We start from the raw sequence: 13,566 nt of genomic DNA, 5'->3' as shown, positions 1-13,566 counted from the left end.
ATAGCCTTTTACGAAACACTATTCTCTGTTACACAGTACGTGGACATTTCGTCCTTGTACAAATGTAGCCTTCAACTTGTCTATAAACGAATCAAGTTATAATTAATCAAATGAGAAAAATGGTCAAGCTTTTACAGTGACAACACAGTGCATTCTGTGCGGTAGGAGGGGTTCTAGTGACGTCGGTACCCAATAAGTGCGCTGGCTCGTTGGTACAGAGCAGCATCAGCATCGCTCTCCTCTCAGCGGCAGTTTTGCGCTAGTCAAGTCGGAACAATTTCTCGCATATAGCTTCTTATTGCACTCACAACTTTGCATCTAAGAAGAGAGCTCCGGGAATTAATACCATTTATTCGAGAAAGGCGAGTCGGTCAAAACGCTGTCCCTTGATCTTACAGCGCTCTGGCAAAGATGAATTTTGTATCGGTTGTTATACTGACGTGCACCTTACTTGTGGAAACATCTTGGGTAAGATATATTTATTTTCGAAATACGGTGGAAGTAGGCTACTGCACTGCTGTGCCTGCTTGGCATGCACGAGTTTTTGCAGCGCTGTGCATGTGGCGCTGAATTGTGGTCAGCGACTTTTCCCTACAGTAACACACTGCGTTTAAAGAGCGTATAATGTCGTGATAATTTCAGACGATGCTTCAAAATTATTTTGTAGTCACCACTCATTTCGGGGTTTGGTCACAAAAAAAGCTACATTCATGTTGAATGACAGGTGCCTGAATAAACCAACCAACTATTCATGTTGAGTCCCTTTTCTAATCATTTACTTTAGCCCACTGAACTGCAGTAGCCTATTAGTGAGTTATAGCAATGCAGAGCGTGCCGAAGCCTTTGGTTTCATAAACTGTATAATAGGCTATAGGAGGCCACGAACTTCATGCACGTTTACGGACTGCCATATTCCCTTGGGATTAAATCACCATTAGCCTATTGCTTGCATGTTAGAGCCTCGACATAATATCAAATTCACAAAATCTCATCATTTGATTTCATTGAAATTGAAAAACTGATATGATTTTTTCCTGAAATAGTCTACTCATGCCTGAAATAAACATATTCATTTGTCTCGTGGATAGCATATTTATTTTTGTGGTAGAATAAACAAATGTGACATTTTGAATAGATTGTCTATTTTTACTAGACATTATTTATACTATGAACATGATCTATGAGTATTTTTTTGTTGCACATCATTATCATATACAACACTTTAAAACGGTGACCAATGAACCCACTGGTATCTGGTGTTTTTGATTCCATTATAAATGTTGTCATCCATTTAAACAGCAAGCGGTGGACTGAAGATAATTAGCAACATCAGTCTCTAGTCTGTCTGTCGAAGGTTCAATATCAGTTTCAAAGCCTGCAAGATCATCCTGTGACCCTCTGGCCACAAATCAATTTTCCAATGTTTATAGGCTGTCTTTTGTTCTACCCAGGGGACCAAGGCAGGCCAACCTCCTAAACCCCCATGCAGACCAGGCTTCTCTGAGAGCTTCTACACTGTGTTTGTCTCGAGGGATCTACTGCGAGGCCAGAGCATTCTCAAAGGTAAGCACTGTGGTTGTGGAGGCCCTGGATCTCATGTATTGACTGGTGTTTCCCCCTCTTCTCCGGAGATACGTCCCAACCAGAGGGTGATTGAGTGTGTGTGTGGGAGGAAATATATTATGGTATTGCGGTATTCCATCATGACTTAAGAAGGTCAGTGCACACTCTGTGGTAGAACAACGCAGATCTGGTGGAACACGCAGAACAATCATCCATGTGTTGATGCAGTTAAAGTTGGATGGAATTTACACTGTGTTTTGAATCTACATGATAATTGTGTCTGATTTGATAAGAGGATTGTAATAGGCTCTTTTTGAAATATAAAAATATATTCGTATCACATGAACTGCATTTTCAAGCCAACATAAAAGTGTTCCCGTTGAAAACATTGAATTGATCCTTTCATAAAGGATCACTTAAACAGCAGACTTACCAAAGCAGGCTCATTTAAATCACAAATCTATCTCCTTTCTGTGTTTGCTTCTGGAAGCTCACAGCTTTTTTTGTATTCCCTGTATTCAATGTAATACATTTTCCCTTTTATTCTCTCTATTTTTCAGAGGAATTCAATTCTCTTTTCATGCGCTCCATTTCTTTTCAGCGCATCACATCTATTGTGAGGTTCCTCTCCACCAATGTAGAATTTGTAGAGCTTGGCTCATATGTTTGTCTTGAAGTCGCTTATGACATTGTGGTAACAAACCTCACTGGCAGATTCTTTTATCATTGTATAATTGATCATTCTATTTGCATGCATTGCATATTCATCTCAGAATAGTACATTTTACTTTGATTAAATTAAAACATCCTGGTTAGGTGTAGTACAGTAAGAGCTTTATGAACTCAGCAGGATTTAGAGATGAGGGCAGGATTAAGGTACTCCTAAAGCAGACCTTATCCCCTATGACTCTTCACAGTGGCTCAACACTACAGAAAGATGAGCACCACTTTCCTTTGACACTTATCCTTTCTGCAGGCTATTTATTGCTGTTGTTGATTGAAACGTTATTTTCTAGGTGGAAACAATGCTCTTGTTTTAATGTTTGTTGAGACATGTCAACTGCTTTAAACAAAAGCAATTTAATTATTGCGGAGGTTATTTAGGAGGCAGACAAGGACATCACATCCTGTCAATAGGGAGATACTTTGCCTGGAGGCTTGGGGTTGAAGGGACCTGCCTGTCTGGAAATTGGCTGAGGTGTCCACAGTGACCCATGCCAAAAACAATGTTGACAGAATCTGATGCATTTGGACAGGTAACAACATAGAGGGCCCTGGTGTTTGTGTCGTGTGTGTGAGAGTGTGTGTGCGTGTGTGTGTGTGTGTGTGTTTGAGAGAGAAATACTGCTGCCTGCACCTTTCAACAAAAATCATACACCACTCCAGTTCTAGATCATTTTGATTATTTGGTCTATATTGTACAGCCTCCAATGCTTCGATACCGATATTAACTCTGTATCCTCTCACTCTGTTGCTTCGTGAACACCAATCTTTGTGCTGTGCTGTTCTCCCTACTGGCCACTCAGGAATATCGGCTGGAGGAGCTTAAGTCCTCCTGCTATTATTAATGCACCGCGGCTGGCCTGACTGAGGGTTTGTTTCCTCCATGACACAAGGCAACAGGGAAAAATGGAGGAATACTAACAATTCTGTGTACAGTATGTAACCCAGAACTTTCACGGAAATGAATTGGTGAGGCAGAGAAGAGGGAGGGGCTGAAGTGCTACATTTGTATGGTTGCTGGACAAATGAAGCTATAGTAGTGATAGGCGCAGCATCCCAGCATCACAGCCAGGTGCAGCCTGACATTGGCTTCTATGCTGTTCGATGGACAGGAAACCTCAGCCATTTCCATGTTCTAATCCCACACCATTCATCCAGTCTTTAAGGTGGTGGGGAGGAAGAGCTGTTAGACAATGTTTGTCATATTGACTGTTTGGAGGGAGTGTGGGTGGATGTTAGACCATAGCCTAATGGCACAAATGGTACTTTTATCTTGTTAGCACCCACCTCAGTGCCTTTTCACATCCCTGGCCTTAATGGGTAGGTGCTTGTACACCCACATCTGTTTAGTTTACATAAAAATATTTATGGATGCAAAGATGATCATTATGTTCTCCCAACAATATTGTGATGACAGTACTGTTCTAGCTGGGATTATCCAGCTAGAACAGTACTCCTCCTTCCAAATATATCCCTATAAATTAAACAGGTTTTTATTGGTTTTATGGCAACACTAAATACCTTTACTATTTATCATCACATACATTTATTGGCTGCCCTAACTTTAACAGAGTGAATTAACACATGCTTCTATTGATCTGATTGTCTTTGTATGGGAGGAGTTGGAGATTATATGGCAGTGTGCCTAGAGAGGCATTGTCACGCCCTGGCCATAGAGAGGCTTTTATTCTCTATTTTGGGTAGGCCAGGGTGTGACTAGGGTGGGCATTCTAGTTTCTTTATTTCTATGTTTTCTGTTTCTATGTTTTGGCCAGGTATGGTTTTCAATCAGAGACAGCTGTCTTTCGTTGTCTCTGATTGGGAATCATACTTAGGCAGCTTTTTTTCCTTTGTATTTTGTGGGTAGTTGTCTTTGTTAGTCGCCTGTATAGCCCTAGTAAGCGTCTCAGTCTTTTTTTTTTTTTGGTTGTTTCTTGTTTTGTTGGCGACATTTATAATAAAGAGAAATGTACCCTCACCATGCTGCACCTTGGTCCGGTCATTTCCAAGACGACGTTCGTGACAGGCATGGTGCTCATTCCATCCAGATCCCTACTGTGGCCAGATAGGCCATGAAAAGGGATATTCCGGTGTTTGCACATCACAGTGTAAACCATCACCTCAGTCTCAGAGCCAGAACAGACACCTAGGAATGTAGGCAGAGAGGAGGGGCAGAGTACAAAATAAATTGATTTGAACTGCAGTTTCTTCAGGGTTGTGGCCCTTAAAGTCACTGTCAGTACGTATTCAAAAAAACATCTGTGATGAGTTTCATCCCTCGCCCTTCACCATCCACCGCCATCCAAAAGCAACAGAACTTATCTCCTGTACCATGGGGGAGTTGGTTGAGTGCAAATTTTTGTTTTCTGTGATGGCTAAATGTGTCAATCAAAGGTACAATGTAACTTTAAACTGAATAGTAATGTTGCTTTGGGATGCTTTTGATTCTCTCTAAAGTAATGGAATCCAGGCACCTAATAAAAGCATACAACATAGAGGTTCAGGAGGGAAACAATACAATGACAACTTGGTCTTCAGGGTGACATTACCACAAGTGAAGTATCAGTTATGTGAATCAGGGAATCTTTCATTGATGCTTTTGCTTTGTGAACTGCAAAACATACTTCAATCCCCTTTCAAACAGAATGGACTTGTTTTGATGTCTAAACTTTATGTATTCTTTCTTTGTATCTTCAATGAATCTGAACCCTCACTGCTCTATCTGGTGAGAAACATGGGATTTGATCCCTCCTTTTTCCCTTACGTGTGTTACCACTACCCTTCTTTCTTTTTTTGCTGCTTTTTTTCACTCAACTCATTTTCTTTCAATATTTTCTCTTTGCAGTTCAGCAGAAGATAAACAGGTGGTTTGACGACTTCTCCTGAATTTACTCTTTGTTAGATGTCGATAGACACTATCAGTATTACAACTCATTCATATTATTGGGTGTTAGGCAAAATGTGTTTACAGTTGAAGTCGGAAGTTTACATACACCTTAGCCAAATACATTTAAACACAGTTTTCTGAATTCCTGACATTTATTCCTACGAAAAGTTCCCTGTCTTAGTAGCATTTTGGAATTATTTACTTCATCCTTTATTTCTTTCATCACATTCCCAGTTGGTCTGAAGTTTACATACACTCAATTAGTATTTGGTAGCATTGCCTTTAAATGGTTTAACTCGGGTCAAACGTTTTTGGTAGCCTTCCATAAGCTTCCCACAATAAGTTGGGTGGATTTTGGCCCATTACTCCTGACAGTGCTGGTGTAACTGAGTCAGGTTTGTAGGCCTCCTTGCTCGCACATTCTTTTTTCAGTTCTGCCCACAAATTTTCTATAGGATTGAGGTCAGGGCTTTGTGATGGCCACTCCAATACCTCAATTTTGTTGTCCTTAAGCCATTTTGCCACAACTTTGGAAGTATGCTTAGGGTCATTGTCGATTTGTAAAACCCATTTGCCTCCCCCTTCTTCCTCCAAACATATTGATGGTCATTGTGGCCAAACAGTTCTTTTTTGTTTATTCAGACCAGAGAACATTTCTCCAAGAAGTACGAACTTTGTCCCCATGTGCAGTTGCAAACCATAGTCTGGCTTTTTTTATGGCGGTTCTTGAACAGTGGCTTTTTCCTTGCTGAGCAGCCTTTCAGGTTATGTCGATATAGGACTCGTTTTTACTGTGGATACAGATACTTTTGTACCTGTTTCCTCCAGCATCTTCACAAGGTCCTTTGCTGTTGTTCTGGGATTGATTTGCACTTTTTGCACCAAAGTACGTTCATGTCTAGGAGACAGAATGCGACTCCTTCCTGAGCGGTATGACGGCTGCATGGTCCCATGGTGTTTATACTTGCATACTATTGTTTGTACAGATGAACGTGGTACCTTCAGGCGTTTGGAAATTGCTCCTAAGGATGAACCAGACTTGTGGAGGTCTCCAATTGTTTTTCTGAGGTCTTGGCTTTTGATTTTCCCATGATGTCAAAGCCAAAGCGAAGCTTCTAAAACCATGACATCATTTTCTGGAAATTTCCAAGCTGTTTAAAGGCACAGTCAACTTAGTGTATGTAAACTTCTGACCCACTGGAATTGTGATAATCGTTGGAATAATTACTTGTGTCATGCACAAAGTAGATGTCCTAACCAACTTGCCAAAACTGTTTTAATGATTCCAACCTAAGTGTATCTAAACTTCCGACTTCAACTGTATATTAACTTTACCATAAACCAGATGCCTTCAACTATCAGCACTTTACTGTCAACTCACAACTTTAGAAGTGGCTTATGTGAAATGACACGTGATCCCAATCAGACAACATTTAAAAATATCTGACACATGAAGTAATATCTTGGTTAAAACAGCCTGTCTGGTGTTTGCTCTGCTCGACAGAACCTCAGACACCTCGCATAGCTTCTCTCCAAGTCAGGAAGAGCTGCTCTCATAACTATGTCCAAACCCAGGGAAAGGGATTATGATTTCAGGTGTTTGATAAGCAGGATACCATTTTCCCTGTCTCTCTTGTCCTCCGGAGAGTCTTTCATCTCTCCACACAGGACACAGAGTCTGTGGTGAGCTGATAGAATAAAAGTAGTGAAGATGAGCTACATCGTTTCTCTTTATCTCCTCTTCCCTTCACACACAACACGAAGAATGGCCCTATATCCCTCAAAGCCCCTAGAACATGACATCCACCGCCAGCCCATTCCATTACCCCAGCCACATAAAGTACAGTAAAATGGTTTCCATTTAATGTTGGTCGTCCCCCGCTATGGTGGTTGAGGTACTGCAAAGTATTGTTGGAAGGGTAGCTAACTTTCAGCAGAAATAGTGGATGTTGTCACGAGAACTATATACCAAAAATGGTACAGTGACTAGTGGGGTTCTTCCTGCGAATCACCATAGTCATATATGGAATTCGTCAATGCTTTGTAGTGTATGAAGGATAAAATGATAGATTGAAAATTAATCTGTGTACGACTGCCAACCTTTTTCTCAGTAGATAAAAAAAACATGAATCGATTGCTCAGTTCAGCAGGTAGTAGTTGCTCTAAAATACAGAAGCCTCTATTGTCTGTAGGGTTGCAAAGCTACCAGTAATTTACCGGTATCTTCAGTAATTTAGGTAATTTAGCCTAAACAGAAAATATGGCAATCTATCGTAACTTTGGCAATTTATACTTGAATAACTTGTATATAAAATGTATTTAAAAAAATATAGTTGTGCCCATGTTGTCCATGAGTTTCTAGTAGATAGACCATATGGTTCAAGAGAAAATAGACTAATTAATGAAAAAAGCATTTAATCAACAATGGTATTATTTTCAATGAACTCTGCAACTTTTTCAACTATTTACCTTTTTCACAACTGCCACCAGTTTGACGCCAAAACAATAACAGTAAATATATATTGACATATAAAAAATAAAATAAAAAGTGTGTAAAAAATATAAAGGATATTTCATGCTCAAAGCCTCATTAAACACCAAACACTAAGTTGATGGTTTATATTTAGGATAATGTTTTGACGCTTTGGCATTCAATTTTTTATTAAAAAAAAAACAATTTAATTATTTAATATATTTTACATGTGATAAAGCCACACAGAGGGCCAGAGGCACACTACATGACCAGACATATGTAGACACTTGCTCGTCGAACATCTCATTCCCAAATCATGGGCATCAATATGGAGTGGGTCCCTCCTTTAATGCTATAACAGCCTCTACTCTAGATGTTAGAACATTTCTGTGAGGACTTGCTTCCATTCACCCACAAGACCATTAGTGAAGTTGGGGACTGATGTTGGGCGTTTAGGCCTGGCTCACAGTCGGCGTTCCAATTCATCCAAAAGGTGTTGGATTGGATTGAGGTCGGTGCTCTGTGCAGGCCAGTCAAGTTCTTCCACATCAATCTCGATAAACCATTTCTGTATGGAACTTGGTTTGTGCACGGGGGCATTGTCATGCTAAACCAGGAAAGGGCCTTCCCCAAACTGTTGCCATAAAGTTGGAATGCACAGAATTGTTATTGAATGCTGTAGTGTAAAGATTTCCCTTCACTGGAACTAAGGGTCTTAGTTGACAGTTGGCACTATGCCTTCAAGCAGGTAGCGTTCTCCTGGCATTTGCTAAACCCAGATTCGTTGGATTGCCAGATTCATCACTCCAGAGAATGGGTTTTCACTGCTCCAGAGTCCAATGGCGGCGAGTTTTACACCACTCTAGCTGACGCTTGGCATTGCGCATGGTGATCTTAGGCTGTGTGCAGCTGCTCGGCCATGGAAATCTATTTCTTGAAGCTCCCGATGAAACAGTTATTGTGCTGATGTTTATTCCAGAAGCAGTTTGGAACTCGGTAGTGAGTGTTGCAACCGAGGACAGACGATTCTAAAATGTAATTTTTAAATTATTTTTTCAATCCTCAATCTACACCAATACCCTGTAATGAAAAAGGAAAAACAGGTTTTTAGAAATGTTTGCAAATTTTATTTTAAAAAGTATAAAAAATGAAATATCACATTTACATAAGTATTCAGACCCTTTATTCTGTACTTTGTTGAAGCACCATTGGCAGCGTTGAGTCTTCTTGGGTATGACGCTACAAGTTTCTCTCATTCATCTCTGCAGATCCTCTCAAGCTCTGTCAGGTTGGATGGGGAGCGTTGCTGCACAGCTATTTTCAGGTCTCTCTCAAGATGCATGTTAGATCGGTTCAAGTCCGGTCTCTGGCTGGGCCACTCAATGACACTCAGAGAATTGTCCTGAAGCCACTCTTTTACTGTACTTTGCTCTGTTCATCTTTCCCTTGATCCTAACTAATCTCCCAGTCCCTGCAGCTGAAAAACAATCCCACATGATGCTGCCACCACCACGCTTCACTGTAGGGATGGTGCCAGGTTTCCTCCAGACGTGATGCTTGGCATATAGGCTAAAGAATTCAATCTTGGTTTCATCAGACCAAAGAATCTCGTTTCTCATGGTATGAGAGTCCTTTAGGTTCCTTTTGGCAAACTCCAAGCGGGCTGTCATTCGCCTTTTACTGAGGAGTGGCTTCCGTCTGGCCACTCTACCATAAAGGCCTGATTGGTGGTGTGCTGCAGAGATGGTTGTCCTTCTGGAAGGTTATCCCATCTACGCAGAGGACCTCTAGAGCTCTGTCAGAGTGACCATCGGGTTCTTGGTCACCTCCCTGACCAAGGCTCTTCTCCCCCGATTGCTCAATTTGGCTGGGCGGCCAGCTCTAGGAAGAGTCTCGGTGGTTCCAAACTTCTTCCATTTAAGAATGTTGGAGGCCACTGTGTTTTTGGGACCTTCAATGCTGCAGTAATGTTTTGGTAACCTTCCTCAGGTCTGTGCCTCAACACAGTACTGTCTTGGAGCTCTTTGGACAATTCCTTTGACCTCATAACTTGGTTTTTGCTCTGACATGCACTGTCAACTGTGGGACTTTATATAGACAGGTGTATGCCTTTCCAAATCATGTCCAATCAATTGAATTTACCACAGGTGGACTCCAATCAAGTTGTAGAAACATCTCAAGGATGACCAATGGAAACAGGATGCACCTGAGCTCAATTCCGAGTCTCATAGCAAAGGGTCTGAATACTTATGTAAATAAAGTATTTCTGTTTTTATTTTGTATAAATTTCAAAACATTTCTAAAACCTTGTTTTCACTTTGTCATTATGGTGTATTGTGTCAAGATTGATGAGGGAAAAAATTATTTAATCAATTTTAGAATAAGGCTGTAACGTAACAAAATGTGGAAAAAGGGAATGGTTCTGAATACTTTCCGAATGCACTGTATACAGTGTAAATACAGACACCTGTAATAATCTGTAGTACCCAAAAGGGCCACTTGATGTATTGTGATAGATTACATAATATTCTAGAAGATACAAAAATTCTGATACCTTACCGGTAAATGTCAAAAGCTTCAAGTAATATACCCTCCCTTTACAACCCTTATTCTCTGGATTTTCCCATCACTTACAAGCAGATTAAAGTTACGAGTATGTTTCAAACCCAACTACTCTCCATTCATATAGCTAGGTCAGCAGGAGCCGCAGCTGAAGAGTAAAAACGTGTTGCTTTGTTTTATCATGGACACTTGCTGCAATCCATTTCCAAGCCCTGTGCCTCAGTAGTCAACCAGGGAAGGTTATGCAATAGATCTACATGTATATAAAATTAGTAGATGAGCCAAAGGTGTCCCAAAATCTGACCTTCAGAATGATATTATCAGATGTTAGATAAGACAGGAAACGGAAAGGGAGACAGAGCACATAGTCCCAGCCAGGATATTCATTTTGGGGACAGAGGTGGTTGAAGTTCACTGCTTTAGTGTGCGATACAGCATAGATTGGGAATTTCTGTTAAAATGCTATGGAAAAGCAACCACTGCCAAGGATAGTTGCACCCAGTCATATAATCCCCATGTAACCCCTGGTCTCTTCCAGAGAGAGCAATTTGTGCAGTTTGCATCATTAATCAATATATTTTCTTAATCAGACCCTCTTAATCAATATGCTTTAGTGCATTACATTTTCATGCTCTCTAATGATTTGAGACCCTGATAAGGTAGCTATCTTTTGTTGTGTTACAGAAACCACTGATTTTCCTTGTAGGAAACCTCAGTTTCACCTCTTAACCGTATGTGTAAACCGACATCAACCAGTTCATTACCAAGGATTTTCCCCTCCCCTAAGCCCCAGGATTTACATGCATCTGAATACAAATCAGGGGTTTGTGTTTAAGTGAGGTTTAGCTGACTTTAGACGATTCATTCACTTGTTATCTTATTTGGTTGGATCTTTCCTATAGTTAGATTTGTTAGGTTATTAAGTGGATTATGATTTAAATTATTAATAGGAGCAACACATGAAGTAGTACTAGAAGTCTACCATCATAACTCAGCATAATACAAGGTGAAATGTGTATCCTGGGAGCCTTTTACTTGTGAAACCTCTTGAAAAAACATTTGGATTATGTTTTACGCTCACTTTCACCTTTTATAGCAGTAGACTTTCAATGATACTTATTTGCATGGTTTGAGTATCCTCTCAAGCTTTGAGATTAAATATGAAAACAAATGATATCTGCATGCTTTTCTTCTTGTCTTCCTCCCACCTACCTGCGTGATTGTGCCAGTGTGTTAACCCTGACCTCTCTCAGCTGCAGCCTTCATGGTTACAAGCCCTCTGGTAGTGCTTTAATTACTGTGTGGACTGAGTGGAGTGGATTAGTTCTGTAGGTCCGTCTCAGCCTGGGGGAGGAGGGATGTGATTCAGCCCAAAGTGGCTCCATTCACTCACCTCCTCTCCTCAAGAAAACAGGGAGAGGAGGGGGAGGAGGATACCAATACTTTGTTGGTATTCATGAGGAAATGCTGTTTTCCTTTGCCAAACAGAAAGTGTTTATTCTCGAACACAAATACCGTGAACTACAGAACATGGCTCATTTATGAAAGCGTCTGAAACGTTTAGGCAGAGCTTTCCCTCTTTGTCATTTCTCTACATTATCAGAATGTTCCAATGTGCATTAGTTTGACTCACTCACTATGGTGCTATAGATGCATAGTGCATACTGTCTGTGTATGTTATCACATATTATGATTCTAAAATATGCTAGCATCTGTACATTCATGTAAAAGTTTTTTTTTTGGAGAGCTGAGCTACATCTGTTTAATGACTAATGGGCAAAATATATGCCCTCCTACATAAATGTCAGTTAGCCCGTCCATTTAGTATAGGCACATCATCATCCTCGTCATTACTCACCATGAATAATCATCATCTGAAGCAGTTAGTCTGAATGACGCTGTTACATTAAGGAGCTTATGAACAGTGGTGTAAAGTACTTAAGTAAAAATACTTAATGTAACGGCGTTCTTCGTTTGTCGCAAGAAAGTCCGACCGAAATGCAGCGTGTAGGTTACTCATGTTTATTAGTGAAAACAAACAAACGAACTATACATGAATAACTAATAAATACAAAACAACAAACGGAACGTGAAACCTATTACAGCCTGACTGGTGAAACTCACACAGAGACAGGAACAATCACCCACGAAATACAAAGCGAAACCCAGGCTACCTAAATACAGTTCCCAATCAGAGACAACGAGAATCACCTGACTCTGATTGAGAACCGCCTCAGGCAGCCAAACCTAAGTAACACACACCCCTAATCAGCTGCAATCCCAATAACTAAAAAACCCCACTAAGAATACAACAAACAATAAACCCATGTCACACCCTGGCCTGACTAACTAATAAACTAAAACACAAAATACTAAGACCAAGGTGTGACAGAACCCCCTCCCTAAGGTGCGGACTCCCGAACGCACCTCAAAACCACAGGGAGGGTCCGGGTGGGCGTCTGTCCATGGTGGCGGTTCCGGCTCCGGACGTGGACCCCAGTTCATAAATGTCATTGTTCCTCCCCTTCGTGTCCTGGGAGAATCCACCCTCACCGCCGACCATGGCCAAATAGTCCTCACCCAGAACCCTACATAACAGAGGAGCAGCTCGTGACTGAGGGGCAGCTCGGGACTGAGGCAGCTCGGGACTGAGGGGCAGCTCGAGACTGAGGGGCAGCTCGGGACTGAGAGGAAGCCCAGTACTGAGAAGAAGCCCAGTACTGAGAAGAAGCCCAGTACTGAGATGAAGCCCAGCCAGGCAGTTGAATCCGGCAGATCCTGGCTGACTGGCGGATCCTGGCTGACTGGCGGATCCTGACTGACTGGCGGATCCTGGCCGACTGGCGGATCCTGGCCGACTAGCAGATCTGGCAGATCCTGACTGACTGGCGGATCCTGGCTGACTGGCTGATCCTGGCTGACTGGCGGATCTTGGCTGACTGGCAGATCCTGGCCGACTGGCGGATCCTGGCTGACTGGCAGATCCTGGCCGACTGGCGGATCCTGGCTGACTAACAGATCTGGCAGATCCTGGCTGACTGGCGGATCTGGAAGAGTCTGGTTGACTGGCAGATCTGGAAGAGTCTGGTTGACTGGCAGATCTGGAAGAGTCTGGTTGACTGGCAGATCTGGAAGAGTCTGGTTGACTGGCAGATCTGGAAGAGTCTGGTTGACTGGCAGATCTGGAAGAGTCTGGTTGACTGGCAGATCTGGAAGAGTCTGGTTGACTGGCAGATCTGGAAGAGTCTGGTTGACTGGCAGATCTGGAAGAGTCTGGTTGACTGGCAGATCTGGACGAGTCTGGCTGACTGTTTGATCTGGAAGAGTCTGGCTGACTGGCAGATCTGGAAGAGTCTGG

The 13,566-nt window shown here is 41.8% G+C and overlaps 1 pseudogene; it reads left to right on the top strand.

The window, feature by feature from the left end:
* Window positions 1-227: 227 nt before the first annotated feature.
* The window catches only part of LOC135540169 (cadherin-4-like), a 341,293-nt pseudogene continuing 327,954 nt past the window's right edge, over window positions 228-13,566 (top strand).

Source organism: Oncorhynchus masou, chromosome 5 (assembly GCF_036934945.1).
Source record: "Oncorhynchus masou masou isolate Uvic2021 chromosome 5, UVic_Omas_1.1, whole genome shotgun sequence".
Taxonomy (NCBI): Eukaryota; Metazoa; Chordata; class Actinopteri; order Salmoniformes; family Salmonidae; genus Oncorhynchus; species Oncorhynchus masou.
This window is presented reverse-complemented; position numbering and strand designations above follow the sequence as displayed.